Source organism: Eptatretus burgeri, chromosome 9 (genome assembly GCF_056783735.1).
Source record: "Eptatretus burgeri isolate ZD-2024b chromosome 9, Ebu_testis_v1, whole genome shotgun sequence".
Classification (NCBI taxonomy): domain Eukaryota; kingdom Metazoa; phylum Chordata; class Myxini; order Myxiniformes; family Myxinidae; genus Eptatretus; species Eptatretus burgeri.
In genome coordinates, this window is record NC_140969.1 from 59,773,891 (window position 1) to 59,798,890 (window position 25,000).

The 25,000-nt window shown below is 33.9% G+C and overlaps 1 protein-coding gene across 8 annotated transcripts in view; it reads left to right on the forward strand.

Annotated features, from left to right (window-relative positions):
• LOC147020180 (forkhead box protein P1-B-like) overlaps nucleotides 1-25,000 on the forward strand; it is a 737,853-nt gene that overhangs the window by 162,297 nt on the left and 550,556 nt on the right. The window lies entirely within an intron of this gene.

Consider the following 25,000-nt stretch of genomic DNA (forward strand, 5'->3'; position numbering starts at 1 on the left):
CCTGGTGTGTTAATTCAGTGGTCAACGAGGCTTGAACTTAGAACCAACACCAGGCTTACTCATATTACCATGTAATTATCTTTATAAAACCTAATTATGATCCACTTTTTGTTTCAAAACAGAATATAGTGTCTGAGTTTCGAAATCACAAGACATCTGAAGAAGATTGCTGGGAAAGATTATACATTCTCGCAAATAAATATTTAATATTTTCAATTTTGATTAATTATATTTGTTTTGTTTACAATTAATTGATTTTGAATTTCAAAAAAAGGATCAAGACATGAAGGAGAGGGAGGGAGGGGGTGGGGGGGGGGGGGGGGCGCTCCCCCAATGACCCATCACCCCCTTATCCCACCCCTCCCCTCCCCATGTGTGTGTGTGGGGAAGGGTGGGGGTGAGATGAGGGAGGTGGTGGGTCAAAGGTGGGGGCGCACAGGGGGGATGAGGGGGTGGGGCTTGTGTGGGTGGGGTTTATGTGGGTGGGCTTCGGTGGGGTTTATGTGGGCGGGGCTTGTGGGAGGGCGTTTATGTGGGTGGGGGTTCGGTGGAGTTTATGTGGGTGGGCTTCAGTGGGGTTTTTGTGGGTGGGGCTTGTGTGGGCAGGGTTTATGTGGGAGGGGTGAATGTGGATGGGGCTTGTGTGGGCAGGGTTTATGTGGGAGGGGTGATTGTGGATGAGGCTTATGTGGATGAGGTTTGTGTGGATAAATGGATGGGTGGATGGGTGGATGAGTGGAGCTTGTGTGGATGGGTGGATAATTTTTTAATTAAATAAACATGTTGTGTGTGGGGAACTAATTAACTAATCACTAATTATGTGAATATGATGAATATGGGTGGAGCTTGTGTGGGGTGGAGTTTTTGTGTGGAGCTTGTGAGGGGTTTGTTTGTGGAGGGGTTTGTGTGGGGTGGGGTTTATGTGGGTGGGTTTTGTGTGGGCAGAGTCAAAAAGGGGCGGAGTCAAAAAATTTCAATTTATCTTTGTCTTTTGTAATTCCTGTGAATAAAATGAACCTAAAATCTCTTCCCTTCCAAATCATATATCTTATAAGTCCAAGAAACCGTATCTATTACATCAACAATTTTAAAAAGTTCTTTCGTCCATCGTTTAGTAAAACCCTTTTCAAAATGAGATTTCCACCTATATATTCTTACGATATCACCAACTTTGAACTTAGGTTTTCTGACATTAATCTTTTTTTCATATTTTAATTTTGTAAATGTTTCTGATGGTTTCATATTTGTTGACGTGTGAATCGTGTCATTATACTTATCCACAATATCCTGAATAAAAGATGACCATTGTTGTGAACCGAGTTGTGTGAATTTTTTATATAGTCTCTCTTTTAAGGTACGATTAAAACGTTCAACAACAACTGCCTTCCCTTCATTAAAGGTACTGTATAATGTAATACTCTTATTTTTTAGAAAATTCATAAATGTCTTGTTATAAAACTCTCTACCCTCATCAGTCCACAATTTTTTAGGTTTTCTCTTACTTTTATTAAATATCTGTTGAAAGGCTAACATAAGAGTATTACCTGTTTTGTTTTTTAATGGTACAACCCATGCGTATCTACTCCTCAAATCAATAACGGTTAAAGCATACTTGTACCCCTTATCATTATTGAGTTCAATCAAATCAGCAGACCAGATATAATCAACTTCCTTGGAATAAACTTTCCTTCTCTGAAACTTTGTGAATATTGGTTTATGTAATTCATCAGCTAATTGTTCTTCAGTCTTAATTACATCATTAGAGCCTATAAGTTTTTTGAATTTCCAAGTCCAAGTTTCAATTTAGCACTGATCATCTTCTTCACAATGAACCGATCAACTTTTTCTCTCAAGGTTGGATTTTGTATCAGAGACAAATTATACAACATTTCTCTATCGGCTTCATGCTTTTCTTCCAACGTTGTGGTATTCCCATAATCAATATCGTGTCTCATGCACACTTCATCAACTCTATTGATGGGTTTACTCCAGGATTTAGGATTGTCTGCCTCATCTAATCTTTTATCCAAGTTTGTGCCTGGACCACAGAAAGAATACCCTCGAAGATGTAATTCCCCTGGTATTCCAGTAGTTGTAAATTTACTTCCTGATAAAAACTTTTGTATATCTCCTCCTAGTTTGTGTTTGGAGATAAATTGATTTTTTTTGAACCACACACCGAACATATACCTTTTTGTATAACCCTGTTATTTTTACTTTTAATATATGAAATATTTTTAGTATTAGTTTTCCTTTTACATTTGAGACAATAACTCATTTATTTATGTGAAAAATTCCTGCAGAGTGCAAAAACCTTTTTGGTTTCCAACATGCACATTTGAATCTTAATTTTTAAAACATAAAGAATCCTTAGAAATGCCTTCACTCTCTCCTCCATTTATTTAAGAAAAAAAATAAAAATGAAAAACTTGAATTAAAATGAATATCTTGTCGATGTCAATAGTCTTGAAGAAAATATTTCAAATAGACTTGTCAATTCTTTGTTTTCCTCCTCAGTGGGTTGAGTTATTTTCTGTAATACCACCAATCTTTTTTTTTAATCTCACTGGTTTCCATATTTTGATATTTATTTTGTCTCGCTCTTTCCTCCCTCTCCTCTTTCTCCTCCCTCTCCTTCTCTCTCTCTTCTCCCTCTCCTCCTTCTCTCTCTTTTCTTTCTTCTCCCTCTCCTCCTTCTCTTTTTCCTCCTCTTTTTTTTCTCCCTCTCCTCCTTCTCTCTCTTCTCCTTTTCCTCCTTCTCTTTCTTCTCCCTCTCCTCCTTCTCTCTCTTCTCTTTTTCCTCCTCTTTTTTCTCCCTCTCCTTCTCTCTCTTCTCCTTTTCCTCCTCTTTCTTCTCCCTCTCCTCCTTCTCTCTCTTCTTTTCCTCCTCTTCCCTCTCTTCTTCAACTCCTTCCTCATCCCTTATTATCCTTGAATCGCTTACACCCCATAGAATATCATACATATATTCATCAGGATTTCTTGTTATTCCTGTATCCAAAATAATTTTTTTACAACAGGAAACCAATAAAATTTCTTTTGAATTTCTAAAAGAGCCTTACCTTTTCTTAACTTTATAATTTTTTCATTATTTAACATTCTAATTAAATCCGAAGTTGTCGGTTTATCAACATCAGCATAATGCCAATCTTTTATTGAAAATACCTCATTCTTATGTTGTAGAACATATCTATTAAAATACCGAATACCCTTTTCTTGAAGGTATGCTTGGACACAGAAATGATAATTTTCTTGAAGCCTTCTTGCTCTCATTTATGTATTAGAAATATATGTTAGAAAAATATTATGGCACGAAACACCTCCCCATCTTCCCATAGTTAAATAATTTTGTATTTCCTTACTTATAATATATAATCCTGTTTTTTCTGTTTTCATGATATAAACAAGGGCAAAACCATTATTATATTTACCCTTATTAAATTCTTTTATTTGTTGTTTACTAATCATGGCCCCACAAAACTCATTCTCGATACCAAGTGGATAATATTCTTCCTTACGAGACTAATTTAATTGTTCCAGGTCTTCGAGGTGAATTTTAAATGACCAATTATACCCTAAATCATTCATATCATACCCCCATTGTTCTATTCTCAAACAAACGATACGCCCTTCTTAATAAAAATTTATTTTAATTCGAACTGTGAATTCTGTATGACCTGGAGATAATATCAACACTTCTGTATCTTTGGAATACACGGCCGTTTTATTTAAGGATATATATTGTGATAAATCGCTTAATCTCACCAAGTCATTCGCGTCAGTCGGGCTTGGATAATTTTTTAACTAATAAGCATTTTTCATGTTAATATTTTTAGTTATATTATATTTATGTCGTTCAGCCTGTGCCTTTGTGTAATAATTTGATAAATCAATATCCAGTTCTTGAGATACACCAAAGATAGAACCATCTTTACCAACATAAGTCATTTATATTAGATTAAAAATAATATCATAAAAATTTTTATTTTTGTTGAGTTGAAATTACACATATAGACATAATTGACCACAACACTTGGAATTTAATTCTTGGACTTGAAATGTTTGATAAACACCATTCTGTAAGAATTTTATGACTTCAACAGGTGGTGGAAGACCAAAACTATCAAAATAATATTTGTCTTGACTATTAAAAATACAAACCCAATGAGAACCGGTCCCATTATTATCTTCTAAGTTCATAATAATATTCTTTGTATGTTTCGGCACATTTGTTAATTCATCTCTCATACAAATAACCACATTATGAATTTTTAATTTCTTACAATATTTGACAAGTTGTAAATTTGATGTTGTATTCTTTCCAAATTCTTTCAACCACTCATCAATGCTCATTTATTTATTAGAAAGATATAATCCATTACCTCTTTTCGTTAATTTTACACCTGCTTGTGCTATAGAAGAAAGCATATCTCCAACTAACAATCTCACTTTATCAGGCAGACCTTCAAGTTTTTCAGCAAAATCTACAATTACACCACTTCCACTAATTTGTTTCTCCAACTCTTTGTTATGTCTTTCCAATTCTTTTTGAGCCTGGAGTTGAGCCTTCCTTTCGTTGGCAGTTTTCACCGCTGTTGAAATACCACCAGTCAATGCTCCAACCGCACTTAAACCAGCAAATAAAGGAATTAGAAATGGGAGCAATCCTCCACTCGTCTCTCTTATTAAATATTTTTTCAACATTGGTTTTGCCATTTTAATTTTAAGTGAGCCAGTGTCATTCAAGATTTTAACCTGTTCTCTTGTGAGCAAAACATCAATTCTTACTGCTCCTTTTCTCTGAATTGTATTAACGTTAATCGTACAAGGCTTTTGATTTTGAACACAAGATGATAGTTTATGAAGATTGATTTGATTAACATATACCCCAGTTGGTACTTTGCCACTCATTTATTTAACAAAAAATTATGTGAGACTAATCATCACACCATTATCTGTATTAATCTGCAATTCTGTTTCTTCCAAAAGCAAACAATATGTATCAACTTCTTCACTCTCTCCTCTTTCAATGTATAGGGAAGTATCCACTCGATTAGACTTTATATTTTCCTTTTGAGCGCTCAGGTCAAACGCATAGATTGTATACAAACTTTTAAATGCTGTTATATCCAAAATAGGTTCTTTATTTCCATTACTTTCACACACCTTTTGGTAAGACTTGTATGCTTCAGCAAAATCTTTTTTTTCCCAATTAATTTCCAATCTATCTCGTGGATAAAATGTTCCATCTCGAGAAACGCGAAGTTGTTTCACCTTAGTATTATCACTCAATGCATTATTCTTATCAGTCGCAGTATCACCATCTGGCTTTTTAAAAATGATCCACAGATATCGTGGCTTTCCTTCCAGAACACCCAAATTCCACGTGTAAGTAGTTTGGTTGAGTTTAACGTGTTGACATCTTCTTTTGAGGTATGATACACTGAGTGGTTTCTTTGAGTTAAGTCTTCGATTCAACATCTCTTCTGTTTTAAGATTAGGAGTATATTCACTGATATACCAACTCATCTCCTCAATTAAAAATTTATTCTGTTCACCAAAAGCACTACCAACACCAAAAAGCAATCTATTTTCATTATCATTCCTTTGTAGTTGAAATCTAATTTTAAGACCATACAGAACTTTATCATGATCACAAAATCCAAATATACCTTTAAGAGGAACTGCCACAGTAAAACTATTTTCTGCTTTTGTATCATCATTATACATTCCTTTCCTTTGAGTATATCCAGGGTCTGTGTTTGTTCCCGTTGACATATCAGGAATAAAACCTTCGACAGACCCCTTTCCCATTCTATCACTGAATGTATAGAGTGTAAATTTCATCATTTCAGATACAGCACAAACATAATCAACCGCTTCAATTTCTTGTGTTCCAATATACAAACGCACACTATCAAACATTTTCCAGAAGAAATCATTTACAAGTGCAGCGTTTGTGTTATTCCCAGCTTTAGTGAATTTAAATTTACACAACAAGAAACTTTCGGAGAGATTCAAATAGGTTTGTTGATTATTTATTTCAAAACTTTTTGTACCATTCGTATTCCAGTCTGTTCCAGTTATTGCATTTACCTTGAAGTAATCTTCTTTTTTAGTGGAGTTTGAGATAATAATAGTATCATCCAAATCATAGATACTATCAATTGCTTCCATACTTGTATTTATTTAGGAAAAAAGATGTTAAAACTTTTGAAACCCTGATCCAAGTATTTGAATTATTTTCTGTCGTTCTTGGGGGGACAACTGAGTTTTACCTTTCTTAATTTCTTTTATTGCTTGTAATTTATGAGATTCTTTCTGAGCATCTTTTATACTCTTTACAGCACCTGCTACATTTCCCACAGCAGAAACAGTTGAACCAATTAGATCTTTATGTTTTAGAATAGTTGAACCAATACCCATGAGAGTATCAATTATCCCATCTCCTCTAAATTGATGTCCAACACCCCTTTGTCTCTTAGGTTTATAGTATCCTCTACCAAGATACATACCTTCGCCCTTGTAGTATGGGGAAAGGAACATCCCATCCCCTGTAATTATTTTATATTTTCCCAACTCGTGTTTCCTCACAATAACCATCGTATTTATTTATTGGAAAACTTCACGTAGGTGAATTCTGATGGATATAACTTCTCCATTAAAAGAAATCATACGATTATCTTGGTCGGTTATCCTAAAATTTACTCTGTGTATGGTTTTTCCTGACACAGGGAGATAAACCAAATTTTTGGGTTCCATATTGAATTTATAACCAATTGGGGTTGAGTATGCGCTGAATGAAAATATTGCATTTGTTTTTTTCCATCATTATAAGCACCATCAATCAAATCACAGTGAATTAACACCGAATTTATTCCTGAGGATATTTGAATGACATTATCACTGTAAAACGTCCCATTAGTTTCAATCTTTTTTGAGGAGAAACCCAATAACTCTCGAAATGAATTATCAATTGTGAAATCAACCTTGTAGTTATTTTTAACTTTAATCGTTGATTTTGAAGTATGTTTTTGAATGTCTATAACAATATTTTTTGGTTCATCACCCTGTTCTTTCATAAGACGAGCAATTTCGGAAGATATTTGAGAAATCTCATATGCTCTGGGTGAGACTGTTATCGTTTTGTATCCACTTCCGGGATTATAACTAAACTTGTCATTTTTATCAGTTATATTAAATAAGGTATTATAAGTTTCCATGGACAATAAAGATGCCTCATATTCTTTTGTTGGGTCAAGTTGTAGTGGGTATGGGAATGAAGATGTGTGGTCACTTGTGAAATTAAAACTCAGGATTGTGCTTCTCATCTTATTTAATATGAGATAAAATGTCTTTATATTGAGATTTATTAATTATTTTCATGTTCATCAACTGGTCGAAAATGGCTGATGCTTCATTAAAACAATTGTTATTTCCAGCCTTCTTACTACCGAACAACAATAACAGTCTATTAACTAATTGCGATGGGTCATTTGGAAGAAAACTAATACCTGAACCAAGGATACTTAAAGCCTGAATAATTTGTTTCTCCTTCTCATTTTTCCTACTTTTACTAGAAATACTAACCCTATAATTTAGAGTGTTCAGCAGATCAATATATACTCTATCATCATTATTTTTCATATCCAATGGTTTATCAATATACTTTGATTCATCCCTCACAGTTGAACCTTGTCTTCCATCTTTTGTGAGAAGAAACATTAATCTCAGAGTTAGTTTAACAGGGGGTTGAGCAGAACCCAAGAACCTTAATTCATCATTAAATATCAATACCTTTTCTTGAACAAGATGAAATATTGCTGGTTATTCTGTTGGAATGAGTCCTGCTTTGGTTTTTGAATCCGCTGAATATTCATTGTTTTGAAGAGCATTCACAATATAATCAGGGGGTCGATTAATCTCTTCCAGTTGTTGAAATAAACCTTCATCATCATATACCTTTAATTCTCCTAAATGCTCTAATTCTTCCTCCATCATTTGATCAAAATCTTTTAACATTTGAAGTTTTTTCGGAGTATATTCTACTGTGGGAACTGTGGAAACATCTTTCATTTTTTCTTGGGAAGTTTATAAAAGTGGTTTAAAAAATTTCTCTTGTTTTCTTTCAAATGCTTCTTCGCCCGTTAGTTTCTGTCTGCGTTTCTTCTTTATGTCTTCCTGCTGTTTTACAACTTTTGAAACCAACTCTTGATGTTCCTTAAATCTTCTTGCTCTTTCTTTTGCATCCATTTATTTATTGTAAAATATCATTTAATGAATTGTAAAGATCAACAGGGAAATTTTCCTTTTCTTCATCATTCAAGTAGATGTGTTCAAATAAATCCTTTTCTTAAAATATTTCATCAAATTCTTTATTAACATTAATGCGAGTTGTAATTTCTTCTTCACTAATACTTGCATCTCTGCTTTTCATACGTTTGCGTTGAGTTTCTTCATTAACATCAAAACCGAATGATAAAATCTTCACTCCGCTCAGATGTTTAATAATTTGTCTCGTTCCTTCTGGATTAGTTTCTAATATCCCAAGACCACCAGATTTTAGTTTCCTTAACTCACTCTTACAATGTGAATATTTTGTTGTACCAAGAGAACGCTCCTCAAATATTTGACCTTCATTCCTCAATCGCATATGTTCCTCCACTGAAATATAGTGATAATCTTCACCTTTTACTTCTCCAGGTCTTATTGCTCTAGTTGTTGTTGATACAATGCGTATCACGGGGTGTTTTTTAAGTAAATTTACAATATTCTCATTTGTACGACACAAGAAACTTGATTTATGAAAGTTTTTTCCAGAAGAAGATTTACCCACAAGATTTACAATAATAGTTGTCATTTATATATGTAATTGTTTATAAAACAAAAAATATATCCCTTAATATCTCATCTTGTTTTACAACAATATATTTATATTTTTCAGTCGTGTGCTTCATGTAATCCTCAAATTTCTTTTTACTACATAATGTAGAACAATTATCTCTCCAAAAGTTATTGATATCTATTGAATTTAACTTGAATAAAATAAAAGTATTAGCATTGTTTCTGATGGAAGGACGAGGAAGTTGAAAGTACGATTGACTAAGATAAATACAATTACAAGAAGAATGTCTCCCTCTTGTGTAGTAGCTGTCCATTACCGTTTGGTTTCTCTCATTAACACAATCATCAAAGATAACGAGGTTCTTTTTTGATTTATCCAAATCTTGGGGAGACGGTATATCATCCGTATTATCACGAAGAATACAAGTTATAGGATTTGATTTCTTTTTACATCTCTGTGTATCACAAAATAGTTGAATTATGTCTTCAATGTTATAATCATTTAGGTTTTTTGACGTTTAAATAAACCGATTATATCTGCTTTTTGAAGACCAGCATTAAAACCTTGTGAGAGTAGTTGATACTCTGGTTGAAAACTCGACTTTGTGAAAATTATTAAATTATCATAATCTAAAAAGTTGGGAGTGAGGAGCATCTTTAAAAGTAAGCAGGTTTTTCAACTTCCACTTGAACCAACTATGAGACATCTTAATGAATTTGGGAGATTTTTATGGTTGTTAAATTTTATCTTATTTTCCCAAATGGGTAAAAAATCATTCATTTATATATTTGGAAAACAGGTTATTTAATTTATTATTGGCTTTTTTAGAAACTCTATATTTTATCCTAAGTTCAGGTTTAATTTCAAGATAATCCATTATTTTATTTATACAATATCTTGTGTTGGTATTTCCCTGAAAATTACATCCATGAATAATATATTACAACAATCCTTTGAACATTTCTCTTATACGTTCAGTTTCTTCCCTTGTAAGGAAAGGTGTGTTATCACCCTCATACTTTACATTCATTTCTCTAATCAATCTTGTAAAGTAATTCATTTTTGGTGTAAATCTAAAAGAATTATTTTCCTTTTTATATTTTTTATTATCATTAATTAGAAGATAATCACAGAATATACATTGTTTATAGGCTTTTGACTCTGTGTTTAATCCCCGTCTTTCACACGCAGGACAATTCTCAAATTTGTCATATGGAGAATCAGGAAAGTCTAGCATATTTATAAAGTAAAACTTTACTTAAACTGAAATTTATTGATACCTTCAGTTGTATGTTGACTCATATTTAATAATATTACCATCGATATCAATATACTTTTTTTCATTACCAGATTCAACAACAACATTTTTTATATTAAAGGTAATTTTGAAATGATCGTGAACTACTATTGAACGAAATGTCATTTCACCTGATATATTAACATCGTTTATTTCATCAGGATTTACATCTTTAGGGTTGTTGAAAAAAATACAAATTTCTCCTTGCATATTACAGATGGTCTTATCTTTTCTTTCTAAAGCTTCATCCATAAGGTTTTTGTTTTTTGATACTTTTTCTTGTTTCATTGCTTTTTCTAGTTTTGAATATATTACCAGAAGGAGAGGAGAAACTTTTGTTAGAGATACTTTAATTGATGTTCTACCAGGTATACCAAAAGCCCTTCCAGTGAAGGAAATTGAAGAACTCATTATTTACCATAATTGTTTTTATCCAATATTTGTTATATTTATCTTTGTTCAATTTTACATCCTAGACATATTTCTCAGTATCTTTAACAAATGAAGAGATTGATTGAAACTTGTCTTTTGTGTCTTGAAACATTGTATTTATTAAGTGAAAAAGTTGGAGGATAAAATGGTTTAAAGCACAGATTCACCTGTAAAATAAACGAAATTTTCATCAAGAAAATTTTAGTTTAAGCAAAGATTTATTATATAAATATGGTGAATACAACATACTGTGATGTTTGTAATCACAAATATAAACATTATAGAAAACACCTCCGAACCAAAAAACACATTTAATCTATTTCATAAAATATCTCCTCTTGAGTTGGAAAGAAAACATTGTGATATCTGCTCAAAGGATGTTTTGAAGAGTAGTTATAATAGACATCTTCAATCATAAAAACACAAGAAAAATGAGTTTAAAGTAAAGGGAGACTATTATATTGAAAACACTGATGCGGCATTTAAAGGGCATATAAAAATAAGGATTTTTCAATTTGGAGAACCCGGTCCATCATCAATAGCTGAATCAATTGAAATAGTGAAACGTGATGTTGAAAAAGTTATTAAAAAGACATTAAAAGAAATGAAAACTTTAAAGTTTTAAATGGGAGTGAAAATGAATATGAAAAGACAAGATGAAGAACATACTCCTTATATGAGAACAGATCTTCATTTTATAACATCATTTCAATATTTTTTGAATAGTGGGGTTTATGAAGAACTATCAAAACAAGAGGAGGATGTTGATAATACAGTGGTAGGAAGTGGATTCAATGTTAAAAAAAATCATCTTTTTAGATATACACATTCCAAAATCAAACCCTCTTAAAGCTTCTTCTTATATTGAATTACCAAAAGAAATAAAACTAAAGAAGGCAGTTGTTAATATTAAGAACAATGATGATAAATGTTTTCTCTGGTCTGTTCTTGCTCACTTTCATCCACCAAAATGAAATTTAGAAATAGTAAAACAATATATGAAATATGAGAATACCTTGGACATTAAAGATTTTAAATTCCCAATGCCACGAACAGATATTCCTAAATTTGAGAAAAAGAATAATCTTTCTATTAATGTATATGGATTAACGGATACAAACAAAGTTCAAATATTAAAAATTTCAAACAACTATAAAAATGAAGAAACACACATTGATCTTTTATATTTTAGTGTTGGAAATAATTAACATTAAACATACATCAATAATTTATCAAGATTAATCTCTTCTCAGGTATTCAGAACAGCAAACAAAATATATCCTTGTAAGCGATGTCTTAATTCATTTCATACAAAAGAACGATTAGAACAACATTCAAAATATTGTAGTAATCATAAATCAGCCGTAATTACAATGCCTAAACCTGGTGAAAAGATTTCTTTTGAAGATTATAATAAATCTATCATGCACCCATTTGTGATAAATGCTGATTTTGAGTGTATCCTTAAAAAGATAAGTGCTGCTTCTCCCAATCCAAAAGAATCATATACAAATAAATATCAAAAACTTATTCCTTTTGGTTTCTGTTATTATATCAAATCATCTGTTGGAGAAAAGTATAACACACTTGAACATTATAGTGGAAAAAAAGCTTCACAAGAGTTTGTAAAACGATTAGAAAAGGATTGTATAAGACTCACTAAATTAATGAAAGAAACAAATGAACCGATGAAAATAACCAAAGAAGAAAAATTAGAATTTAGAAAGAACAATATCTGTCATATTTGTGAGGGGGAAATTAAGGAGTCTAAAGTTAGGGATCATTGTCATCTTAATGGTAAATATAGAGGTCCCGCTCATTCCTGTTGTAATCTTAATTATAAATTACCTTCTTTTATTCCAGTCTTTCTTCACAACAGCGCCAACTATGATACACATCTATTTATAAATGAACTTTCAAAAACACCAGGGAATATTTCTGCCATAACAAACACAAGTCAAAAGTATATTTCATTTCCAAAAATGATATTCACAAAACCTTTAACTTGTATTAGGTTTCTAGATTATTACAAGTTTATGGGAACACCACTGGCCTACCTCGCATCAAATCTAAGCTCCACGGACTCTTTTCCAAATCTTAATTCATTCTTTCCAAAAGAGGAAATTCTCACTAAAGAGGAAATTCAGATTAAAGAGAGAATTCAAAGTAAAGAGGAAATTCGAATTAATGAGGAAATTAATGAAGAAATTCTAACTGAAGATGAAATTCTAATTATAAAGAAAATTCAAACAATGAATGAAATTTTAACTGAAGAGGAAATTCAGATTAAAGATGAAATTCTGATTAAAGAAGGAATTCTTACGAGAGAGGAAATTCAAATAAGGAATGAAATTCAAAGTAAAGAGAAAATTCTTACAAGTAAGGGAATTTATCCTTATGATTATATGGATTCATTTATGAGATTTAAAGAAACACAACTTCCTTCAAAATAAAGTTTCTATAATAACCTTTATGAAGAAGAGATAAGTGATAAGGAATAAAAACACGCACAAGAAATATGGAAAATATTTAAGATAAAGAACCTTGGAGAATATCATGATTTATATCTAAAAACAGATGTTTTATTGTTAGCTGATATGTTTGAAGCTTTGAGATCACTCTGTCATAATAAAAATTGTTATGGATTAGATCCTGCCCACTATTTCACAGCTCCTGGTTTAGCTTGGAGTACAATGTTGAAAATGACAAAACAAGATATAGATTTAATCAGTGATGTTGATATGCTTTTGATGATTGAGAAGTCCAAGATAGGTGGAATATCACAAGTATGTTCAAAAAGATATGCTAAAGCAAATAATAAATATCTTCCAAATTATGATAGTGAAAAAGATAGTAATTATTTGATGTATTTTGATGCTAATAATTTGTATGGATGGGCAATGTCTCAATCTCTGCCTTATGGTAAATTAGAGTGGGTGGAAGAAAGGGATTATGAAAAGGCTTTGATGAATATTGTTATTTCTTCTCAAGAGGAATTGAATGACGAAGAAGAAGGTTATTATTTTGAAGTTGATTTGAGGTACCCGAGTGATCTTCATAATAAGCATAAAGACCTTCCTTTTGCATGTGAGAAAGAAACCCCAAAGAAAGAATGGTTCAGTGATTATCATAAAAGTTTTAATATTCAAGGTAAATCAACAGAAAAGTTATTAACAACATTCTATGATAAAGAGGGATATGTTTTGCATCAGAGAAGCTCAAAACAGTTTTTGAGAGTAGCTAAAATTCATAGAGTTTTAAAATTTAAACAAAGTCCTTGGGTGAAAAAGTATATTCAATTCAATACAGATATGAGAGCAAATACAAAAGTAAAATTTGAAGGAGACTTTTATAAATTAATGAATAATGCTGTATTTGGAATGACTATGGAAAATGTTAGAAACAGGCAAAACATTAGATTCGCAACATCTTGGAAAGAAGCTTCGAGATTGATAAATAAACCAAGTTTTGAGAGAGAAGAGGTTTTTTCAGAGAACTTTTCTGCAATTCATATGAAAAAGGAAAGTATTGTTATGGATAAACCAATTTATATTGGAACAGCAGTTCTTGATTAATCAAAGATATTGATTTATGATTATTTGTATAATGACTTAAAGAAAGAGTATGGTGAAAATGTTTCATTGTTGTATATGGACACTGATAGTTTTATCTTAGATATAAAAACTGATGATGTTTATTAAGATATGAAGAAAAATATTGGCGTATATGATACAAGTAATTTCAGCAAGAAGAGTGAGTTATTTTCCAAAAAGAATGAAAAAGTTATTGGTAAGTTTAAGGATGAGTTGGGTGGAAAAGTAATGAGTGAGTTTATTGGATTGAGAGCAAAGGCATATGCTTATAAGTATGGTGATCAGATTGATAAGAGGTTAAAGGGAATAAAGAAATATGTAATAAAGAAATCAATAACTTTTAGAAATTATTATATTTGTTTGATGAATAAGAAAGAAGAATATAGGAAAATGAATACAATAAGAAGTTATAAACATAACATATATATAGTGAAGAAGTAAATAAAAAGGCATTAGGAGCCTTTGATGATAAGAGATTTATTTTAGATAATGGAATAGATTGAGTTCTATATGGATATTGTATGATAGAGTGAATAGAATAGATTGTGTTTTAACGATGGGAAGATGGGTTAGGGTTTTTTAAGGGCTACCGCCACGTTTTTTTGCAATATATAAATTGTCAAACGAAGTATAAATCAAACTAAAGAGTGGAGAAAATCTCAGTCTTGGTATATAAATGGAAAACATAATGAATGTGAAAAAATATCAAATAAGTCTTATTGAAAAAAATAACGAAAACAAAGGTAAATAAAACAAATAAGCGAATCAATTTAAAAAGTAGTAAGTTAGAGGATGTAAAGAAAAAAAATGAATATCCTTGAATGGACTGAAAACTTTGATGGTTATCAATTGAACAATGAAAAAACAATTTACTATAATCTCAAAATGATATGTGGCTCAGGAGGTGGTCAAACAAGAGCATTAAGAGAAGTTTATCATTTCGTAATGGCACAAAAGGGGTATCTTAAAAAATATAAAGATTCAAATGTTTTGTTTTTCAATATTTTAGATGGGGATTATTGTGCAAAGAAAATTAAACTATTGAAGGAATTTGAGAATGAACAAATCTTTATAGGTTCAATGAGTGAGCTAAACAATATGCATTGGTTATTTGATAAAGTGTCCCGAGGCTTAGACGTTTTAGATATTTCTTTTGAATCACCTTTAACAAATCACATTACCACTTTAGTACTTGAACAAATCTTTATCTTATTGCATGGATTATTTGAAAAAAAAAGTGTCCCCAGGTTAAAAGGGGAGACAAATAAATATACCTTGGGATAAAAAGGGGGTTTATTTTTGGGAAAAAAAAATATGAATCGCTGAAAATCCCCCATTCATTTACATGGGGAAAAGTGAGCCAGAGCCAGTATATTCACCCGACATATATATATATATATATATATATATATATATATATATATATATATATATATATATATATATATATATATATATATATATATATATATATGCGTTGTTTGCTTTGAGAATGTTGATAGAGAAGTATAGGGAAGGCCAGAAAGAGTTACATTGTGTGTTTGTGGATTTAGAGAAAGCTTATGATAGGGTGCCAAGAGAGGAGTTGTGGCATTGTATGAGGAAGTCGGGAGTGGTGGAGAAGTATGTGAGGATCGTGCAGGATATGTATGAGGACAGTGTGACAGCGGTGAGGTGTGCGGTAGGAATGAAGGACCGGTTTAAGGTTAAAGTGGGATTGCACCAAGGATCGACTCTGAGCCCTTTCCTGTTTGCAATGGTGATGGACAGGTTGACGGACGAGATCAGACTGGAGTCTCCATGGACTATGATGTTCACGGATGACATCATGATCTGTAGGGAGAGTAGGGAGCAGGCTGAATCGAGCCTTGAGAGGTGGAGGTACGCACTGGAGAGAAGGGGAATGTTAGTCAGTAGGAGTAAGACGGAGTACATGTGCGTAAATGAGAGGGAGGGTGGTGGTGGTATGGTGCAGTTGCAAGGAGTTGAGGTGGGGAAGGTGGATTGGTTTAAATACTTGGGATCAACTGTCCAAAGTAACGGAGAGTGTGGGAGAGAAGTGAAAAAGAGAGTGCAGGCAGGATGGAGTGGGTGGAGAAGAGTTGCAGGAGTGATTTGTGACAGAAGGGTAGCTGTAAGAGTGAAGGGGAAAGTATACAAGACGGTAGTCAGACCAGCTATGTTGTATGGTTTGGAGGTGGTGGCGCTAACAAAAAGACAGGAAGCGGAGCTGGAGGTGGCAGAGTTAAAGATGCTGCGATTCTCGTTGGGAGTGACGAGGATGGATAGGATAAGAAATGAGTATATTAGAGGGACAGCGCAGGTAGGACGGTTTGGAGGCAAAGTGAGAGAGGCGAGATTGAGATGGTTTGGACATGTGCACAGGAGGGAAACGGAGTATATCGGGAGAAGGATGTTGAAGATGGAGCCGCCAGGCAGGAGGAGAAGAGGAAGGCCAAAGAAGAGGTTCATGGATGCGGTGAGGGCGGACATGCGGGTGGTTGGAGTGTCAATGGAAGATGTGGAGGATAGAGCGAAATGGAGACGGTTGGTCCGCTGTGGCGACCCCTCACGAGAGCAAGCCGAAAGAGGAAGAAGAAGATATATATATATATATATATATATATATATATATATATATATATATATATATATATATGTATATATATATATATATATATATATATATATATATACATATATATATATATATATATATATATATATATATATATATATATATATATATATATATATATATATATATATATATATATATATATATATATATATATATATATATATATATATATATATATATATATATATATATATATATATATATATATATGTATATATATATATATATATATATGTATATATATATATATATATATATATATATATATATATATATATATATATATATATATATATATATATATATATATATATATATATATATATATATATATATATATATGTATATATATATGTATATATATATATGTATATATATATATATATATATATATATATATATATATATATATATATATATATATATATATATATATATATATATATATATACATACATACATACATACATACATACATACATATACATATACACATATGAATATTTATATATATATATATATATATATATATATATATATATATATACATACATATACATATACACATATGAATATATATACATATATACATATATAGACCTGGTTTTGGCGCAGTGGTTGGGGCAGCGGCTGGGACCCAAAAGGTCCTGAGTTCAAGCCCTGTTGGGCCACTGAATTAATATACACCAGGGGGTTGACAGCCTGTCATCCTTCCGAGGTCGGCGAAATGAGTACCAGTGTACTGGGCCCGGTGTATGCCCCGGTTCGAGAAGGTGTACCATATCCCTGTGTGTCGTAACAGGCGACCAGGTTTGCGTCTGGAAGGGCATCTGGCATAAAAACCTATGCCAAATAATTATGCGGACAATAAAACGGATTTCCATACCGGATCGTTCGAGACCCGGGTTACCAATGACCGCCACCAGTACCGTTGGTCAGCAGGGTACCGGTGGAAATTGTGCTACTACTGGGCGAAGGAGGAGAAGGAGGAGAAGGAGATGGGGGAAGGCGGGTCCAGAGGCAGTGTGAGAGGGAGAAGGGTAGAAGTGTGGAGGTGAGAGTTGGAACTCTGAATGTTGGGACGATGACAGGCAAAGGGCGAGAGTTGGCTGATATGATGGAGAGAAGAAAGGTGGACATACTGTGTGTACAAGACACCAAGTGGATGGGGAGTAAGGCTAGGAGCATTGGAGGTGGATTCAAACTGTTCTACCATGGTGTGGATGGGAGGAGAAATGGTGTCAGGGTAATCCTGAAGGAGGATTATGTCAAGAGGGTATTGGAGGTGAGGAGAGTGTCGGACCGAGTGATGAGTGTGAAGTTGGAAATTAAGGGGGTGGTGATGAATGTCATCAGTGCATATGCCCCGCATATGGGGTATGAGATGGAGTATAAAGAAGATTTCTGGAGTGAGTTAGATGAAGTGGTGGAGAGTGTATCCAAGGATGAAAGAGTGGTGATTGGAGCAGATTTCAATGGGCATGTTGGGGAAGGGAATAAAGAGGATGAGGAGGTGATGGGTCGGTACGGTCTCAATGAGAGGAATGTGGAAGGGCAAATGGTGGTAGATTTTGCAAAAAGAATGGAAATGGCAGTGGTAAATTCGTATTTCATGAAGAAGGAGGAACACAGGGTGACGTACAAGAGTGGAGGAAAGTGCACACAGGTGGATTACATCTTAAGCAGGAGATGCAACCTGAAACAGATTAGAGACTGCAAGGTGGTGGCAGGGGAGAGTGCAGCTCGACAGCATCGATTGGTGGTCTGGAGGATGGTTTTGGAGGTGAGGTTGAGGAAGAGAGTGAGGGCTGAACCAAGGACCAGATGGTGGAAGCTGAAGGAGGAAGACTGTTGCGTGGAATTTCAGGAGGAGGTGAGACAGGTGTTGGATGGTGGTAAAGAGGGGTGGGATGATTGGGCAACTACAGCAGAAGTGGTGAGGGAGATCGCTTGGAAGGTACTTGTGGTGACATCTGGACAGAGGATGGAAGATAAGGAGACTTGGTGGTGGAACGAGGAAGTACAGGAAAGTATAAGGAAGGGGTTGGCGAAAAAGAAGTGGGATAGCCAGAGAGATTAAGAAAGTAGGCAGGAGTACAAGGAGTGGCGGCGCAAGGCAAAGAGAGAAGTGGCAAAAGCTCAGGAAAAGGCATATGGCGAGGTATATGAGAATTTGGATACAAAAGAAGGGGAAAAGGATTTGTATCGATTGGCAAGACAGAGGGACCGAGCTGGGAAGGATGTGCTGCAGGTTAAGGTGATAAAGGATGTAAATGGGAATGTGCTGACGAGCGAGGAGAGTGTGTTGAGAAGGTGGATGGAGTACATTGAGGAGCTGATGAATGAAGAAAATGAGAGAGAGAAGAGAGAAGGTTGGAAGAGGTGGAGATAGTGAATCAGGAAGTGGGGTGGATCAGTAAGGATGAAGTGAGGACTGCTATGAAGAGAATGAAGAGGGGAAAGGCGATTGGCCCAGATGATATACCAGTGGAGGCATTGAAGTGTTTAGGAGAGATGGCAGTGGGGTTGTCAACCAGATTGTTTAATAAAATCTTGGAAAGTGAGAAGATGCCGGAGGAGTGGAGATTAAGTGTACTGGTTCCGATTTTCAAGAACAAGGGTGATGTGCAGAGCTGTGGAAATTACAGAGGGATAAAGTTGTTAAGCCACACCATGAAGTTGTGGGAAAGATTAGTGGAAGCTAGGTTGAGAGAAGAGGTGACGATTTGCGAGCAGCAATATGGGTTTATGCCAGGAAAGAGAACCACTGATGCGATGTTTGCTTTGAGAATGTTGATGGAGAAGTATAGGGAAGGCCAGAAGGAGTTACATTGTGTGTTTGTGGATTTAGAGAAAGCTTATGATAGGGTTCCAAGAGAGGAGTTGTGGCATTGTATGAGGAAGTTGGGAGTGGTAAAGAAGTATGTGAGGATCGTGCAAGATATGTATGAGGACAGTGTGACAGCGGTGAGGTGTGCGGTAGGAATGACGGACCGGTTTAAGGTAAAAGTGGGATTGCACCAAGGCTCGACTCTGAGCCCTTTCCTGTTTGCATTGGTGATGGACAGGTTGATGGACGAGATCAGACTGGAGTCTCCATGGACAATGATGTTCGCGGATGACATCATGATCTGTAGGGAGAGTAGGGAGCAGGCTGAGGAGAGCTTCGAGAGGTGGAGGTACACACTGGAGAGAAGGGGAATGATAGTCAGGAGGAGTAAGATGGAGTACATGTGTGTCAATGAGAGGGAGGGTGGTGGTATGGTGTGGTTGCAAGGAGTTGAGGTGGGCAAGGTGGATGGGTTTAAATACTTGGGATCAATTGTCCAAAGTAACAGAGAGTGTGGTGGAGAAGTGAAAACGAGAGTGCAGGCAGGATGGAGTGGGTGGAGAAGAGTTGCAGGAATGATTTGTGACAGAAGTGTAGCTGCAAGAGTGAAGGGGAAAGTATATAAGACGGTAGTGAGACCAGCTATGTTGTATGGTTTGGAGGTGGTGGCGCTCACAAAAAGACAGGAAGCGAAGCTGGAGGTGGCAGAGTTAAAGATGCTGCGATTCTCGTTGGGAGTGATGAGGATGGACAGGATAAGGAATGCGTATATTAGAGGGACAGCGCAGGTAGGACGGTTTGGAGACGGTGAGAGAGGCGAGATTGAGATGGTTTGGACATGTGCACAGGATGGAAGCGGAGTATGTCGGGAGAAGGATGCTGAAGATGGAGCCGCCAGGTAGGAGGAGAAGAGGAAGGCCAAAGAAGAGGTTCATGGATGCGGTGAGGGGACATGCGGGTGGTCGGAGTGTCAATGGAAGATGTGGAGGATAGAGCGAAATGGAGACGGTTGATCCGCTGTGGCCACCCCTTACGGGAGCAGCTGAAAGAAGAAGAAGATAAATATATATGTATATATATATACATATATATATATATATATATATATATATATATATATATATATATATATATATATATATATATATACAGTATATACATACATATTTTGCATTTTTTTGTATTTTTTGCATTTTTTTTACAATTAATAACATTTTTGTGGATGGATTAGTTTGGTGTTCATCCAGGCATGATTGGCTGAATGGCCTCCACCTGTGTTGGATTTCCTTGTTGATGTATTTTTATGTATTTGTGTGTATATATATATATATATATATATATATATATATATATATATATATATATATATATATGTATATATGTATATATATCTTCTTCTTTTGGCTGCTCCCGTTAGGGGTCGCCACAGTGGATCATCTCTCTCCATCAGTATGTGGATCATCCGTTATGATCCGCATACTGATTTGGCATAGGTTTTACGCCGGATGCCCTTCCTGACGCAACCCTGGTCGCCTCTTACGACACAGGGATAAGGATTGGGTTTCACCATGATTCCGGGCTGCCCGACACCCTCTCATAGCGTGGCCCAGCACAGAGCAGAGCTCCAGTTCACCAGCAATCCTCCAACCCAAGCCTCCGAGTAGCCGGATTACAGGCGCACGCCACTACACCCGGTATGTGCATATATATATAATTATATATACATATATAATATTATATATATATATATATATATATATATATATATATATATACATATACATATACATATATATATACATATATATATATATATATATATATATATATATATATATATATATATATATATATATATATATATATATATATATATATATATATATATATATATATATATATATATATATATATATATATATATATATATATATATATATATATATATATATATATATATATATATATATATATATATATATATATATATATATATTATAGGAGCCTGGTGTTGGCGCAGTGGTTAGGGCAGCGGCTTGGGATCCAAAAGGTCCTGAGTTCAAGCCCCTTTGGGCCACTGAATTAATACACCAGGGGGTTGACTCAGCCTGTCATCCTTCCGAGGTCGGCGAAATGAGTACCATTATACTGGGCCGGTGTATACCCCTGTTAAAATCGGTGTACCATATCCCTGTGTCGTAAGAGGCGACCAGGGTTGCGTCAGGAAGGGCATCCGGCGTAAAAAAATGTGCCAAATCACTCTGCGGATCATACGGATAATCCGCTGTAGCGACCCCTAACGGGAGCAGCCGAAAGAAGAAGAATATATATATATATATATATATATATATATATATATATATATATGTACATACTAGTAGCAATGCCCGGTGTTGCTCGGACTAGCAATAAAGCCTGGCGTTGCCCGGGCTTTCTTGCAAATTTCCTGAATAGCTGTTAGCGGTTAGGGTTAGCGGTTAGGGTTGCAGTTAGGGTTAGGGTTAGCGGCTAGGGTTAGGGTTAGGGTTAGCTGTTAGGTTTAGGGTTAACTGTTAGGGTTAGATTTAGGGTAACTAACCCTAACCCTAACCCTAACACTAACCCAAACTCTAACCCTAACAGCTTGGCGTAGCGGAGGTAAACAGCGCCCGGGGCAAAGTGGAAATTTGCGTCCCCCGTAGGCCTTAAACTTGAGTGGATTTGAATGGAAAATCCCATGAGGGATATCGATTTATCGATTTTTTCGAATATGGGAAGTGTTATGGAAAAAAATTTATAGCCAATGACCTAAGTTGGACCAAAAGCCATAATCGTACCGAATTTGAATGGAATCCGTTGGAGTTTGTGAAAATCCATTAAAACGAATTTTGAGGGGCCTCTTAAAGAAGACAATAATATCATTAGTATATGTGCCAAATCTTGTATCATTTCATGCAGTAACAAAAATCTGATGGTGTAACAAAGAAAGGGGCATGCCGAAATATTTATATATATATATATATATATATATATATATATATATATATATATATATATATATATATATATATATATATATATATATATATATATATATATGTGTATATATATGTATATATATATATATATATGTGTATATATATGTATATATATATATATATATATATATATACATATGTATATATATATACATATGTATATATATATATATTTTTATATGTATATATATATGTATATATATATATATATACATATGTATGTATATATATATATACACACACGAAGTGTGTTCAAAAAAGTATCCAACCTTAATTTTTCGTGCGTAAACAAATGAAGCTCGGGAGGCGTGGTTTGGTCCACGTATGTAGGCGATCCTAATCTGTATGCGTGAATATTTTCCCACCCGCAGAAGCTGTCAGTCGCCAACAGACCGCCGATGAGTGAGGAAGTGTAAGTGACCGCCTTCGGATTTTCGTTTTTGACAAAATGACGGATCACTGTGGTCTCATCGCCAGTGATCACTGTGTTGAAGAAGTTGGGATCGCTGGTCACTGTCTCCAGCATGTCCTGTGCGATCTCCAAACGGAGTTGCTTCTGCTCGATCGTTAGCAGCTTTGGCACGTACTTCGCTGAGATTCTCCTTCAGCCCAAATCCTCAGTCACAATGGAATGAACGGATCCAATGCTGACGCCCGCCTCGTCTGCATGTTCTCTGATCGTGATTCGACGATCCTGCATCAGCAGGGTCCTCACTTGGTCAATGACGATCTCATTTCGGGATGTTGAGGGCCTACCAGAACGTGCTTCACTTTCCACTGATGTGCGACCATCTTTGAAGTGGTTGTACCACTCTTTTATCTGTGTGGTTCCCATTGCTTCGTTCCCGAAGGCCTGTTGAATCTTGCGGATCGTTTGCACTTGGGAATCGCCAAGCTTTACACAAAACTTGATGCAGTAGCGTTGTTCAAGTTTTTCCGTCATTTTGTCAAAAACAAAAACCCGACGGCGCTCACTTACACTTCCTCACTCATCGGCGGTCTGTTGGCGACTGACAGCTTCTGCAGGCGGGAAAATATTCACGCATATGAATTAGGATCGCCTACATCCGTGCAACAAACCATGCCTCCCTAGCTTCATTTGTTTACGCACGAAAAATTAAGGTTGGATACTTTTTTGAACACACCTCGTCTGTATTGATATATATATTTTTATATATATATATATATAAATATATATATATATATATATATATATATATATATATATATATATATATATATATATATATATATATAGTTTTATACATATATACACACATGCATATCTATATATATATATATATATATATATATATATATATATATATATATATATATATATATATATATATATATGTAGTTTTATACATATATATATATATATATATATATATATATATATATATATATATATATATATATAGTTTTATATATATAGTTTTATACATATACATATATATATATATATATATATATATATATATATATATATATATATATATTTATATATATATATATATATATATATATATATATATATATACATATATATATATATATATATATATATATATATATATATATATATATATATATATATATATATATATATATATATATATATATATATATATATATATATATATATATATATATATATATATATATATATATATATATATATATATATATATATATATATATATATATATATATATATATATATATATATATATATATATATATATATATATATATATATATTTATATATATATATATGTTTAAATACATATATATATATATATATATATATATATATATATATATATATATATATATATATATATATATATATATATCCTGGTGTTGGCGCAGTGGTTAGGGCAGCGGCTTGGGATCCAAAAGGTCCTGAGTTCAAGCCCCGTTGGGCCACTGAATTAATACACCAGGGGGTTGACTCAGCCTGTCATCCTTCCGAGGTCGGTGAAATGAGTACCAGTATACTGGGCCGGTGTATACCCTGGTTAAAATAGGTGTACCATATCCCTGTATCGTAAGAGGCGACTTGGGTTGCGTCAGGAAGGGCATCCGGCATAAAACATGTGCCAAATCACGATGCGGATCATACGGATGATCCGCAGTGGCGACCCCTAACGGGAGCAGCCCAAAGAAGAAGATATATATATATATATATATATATATATATATATATATATATATATATATACATACATACATACATACATATATATATATATATATATATATCACGTTACTATGTTTCGGAAGTTTTTATGTTTTTCTGTGCTCATGAGTGATTTGAATGCACACTTTCCAATTCGTA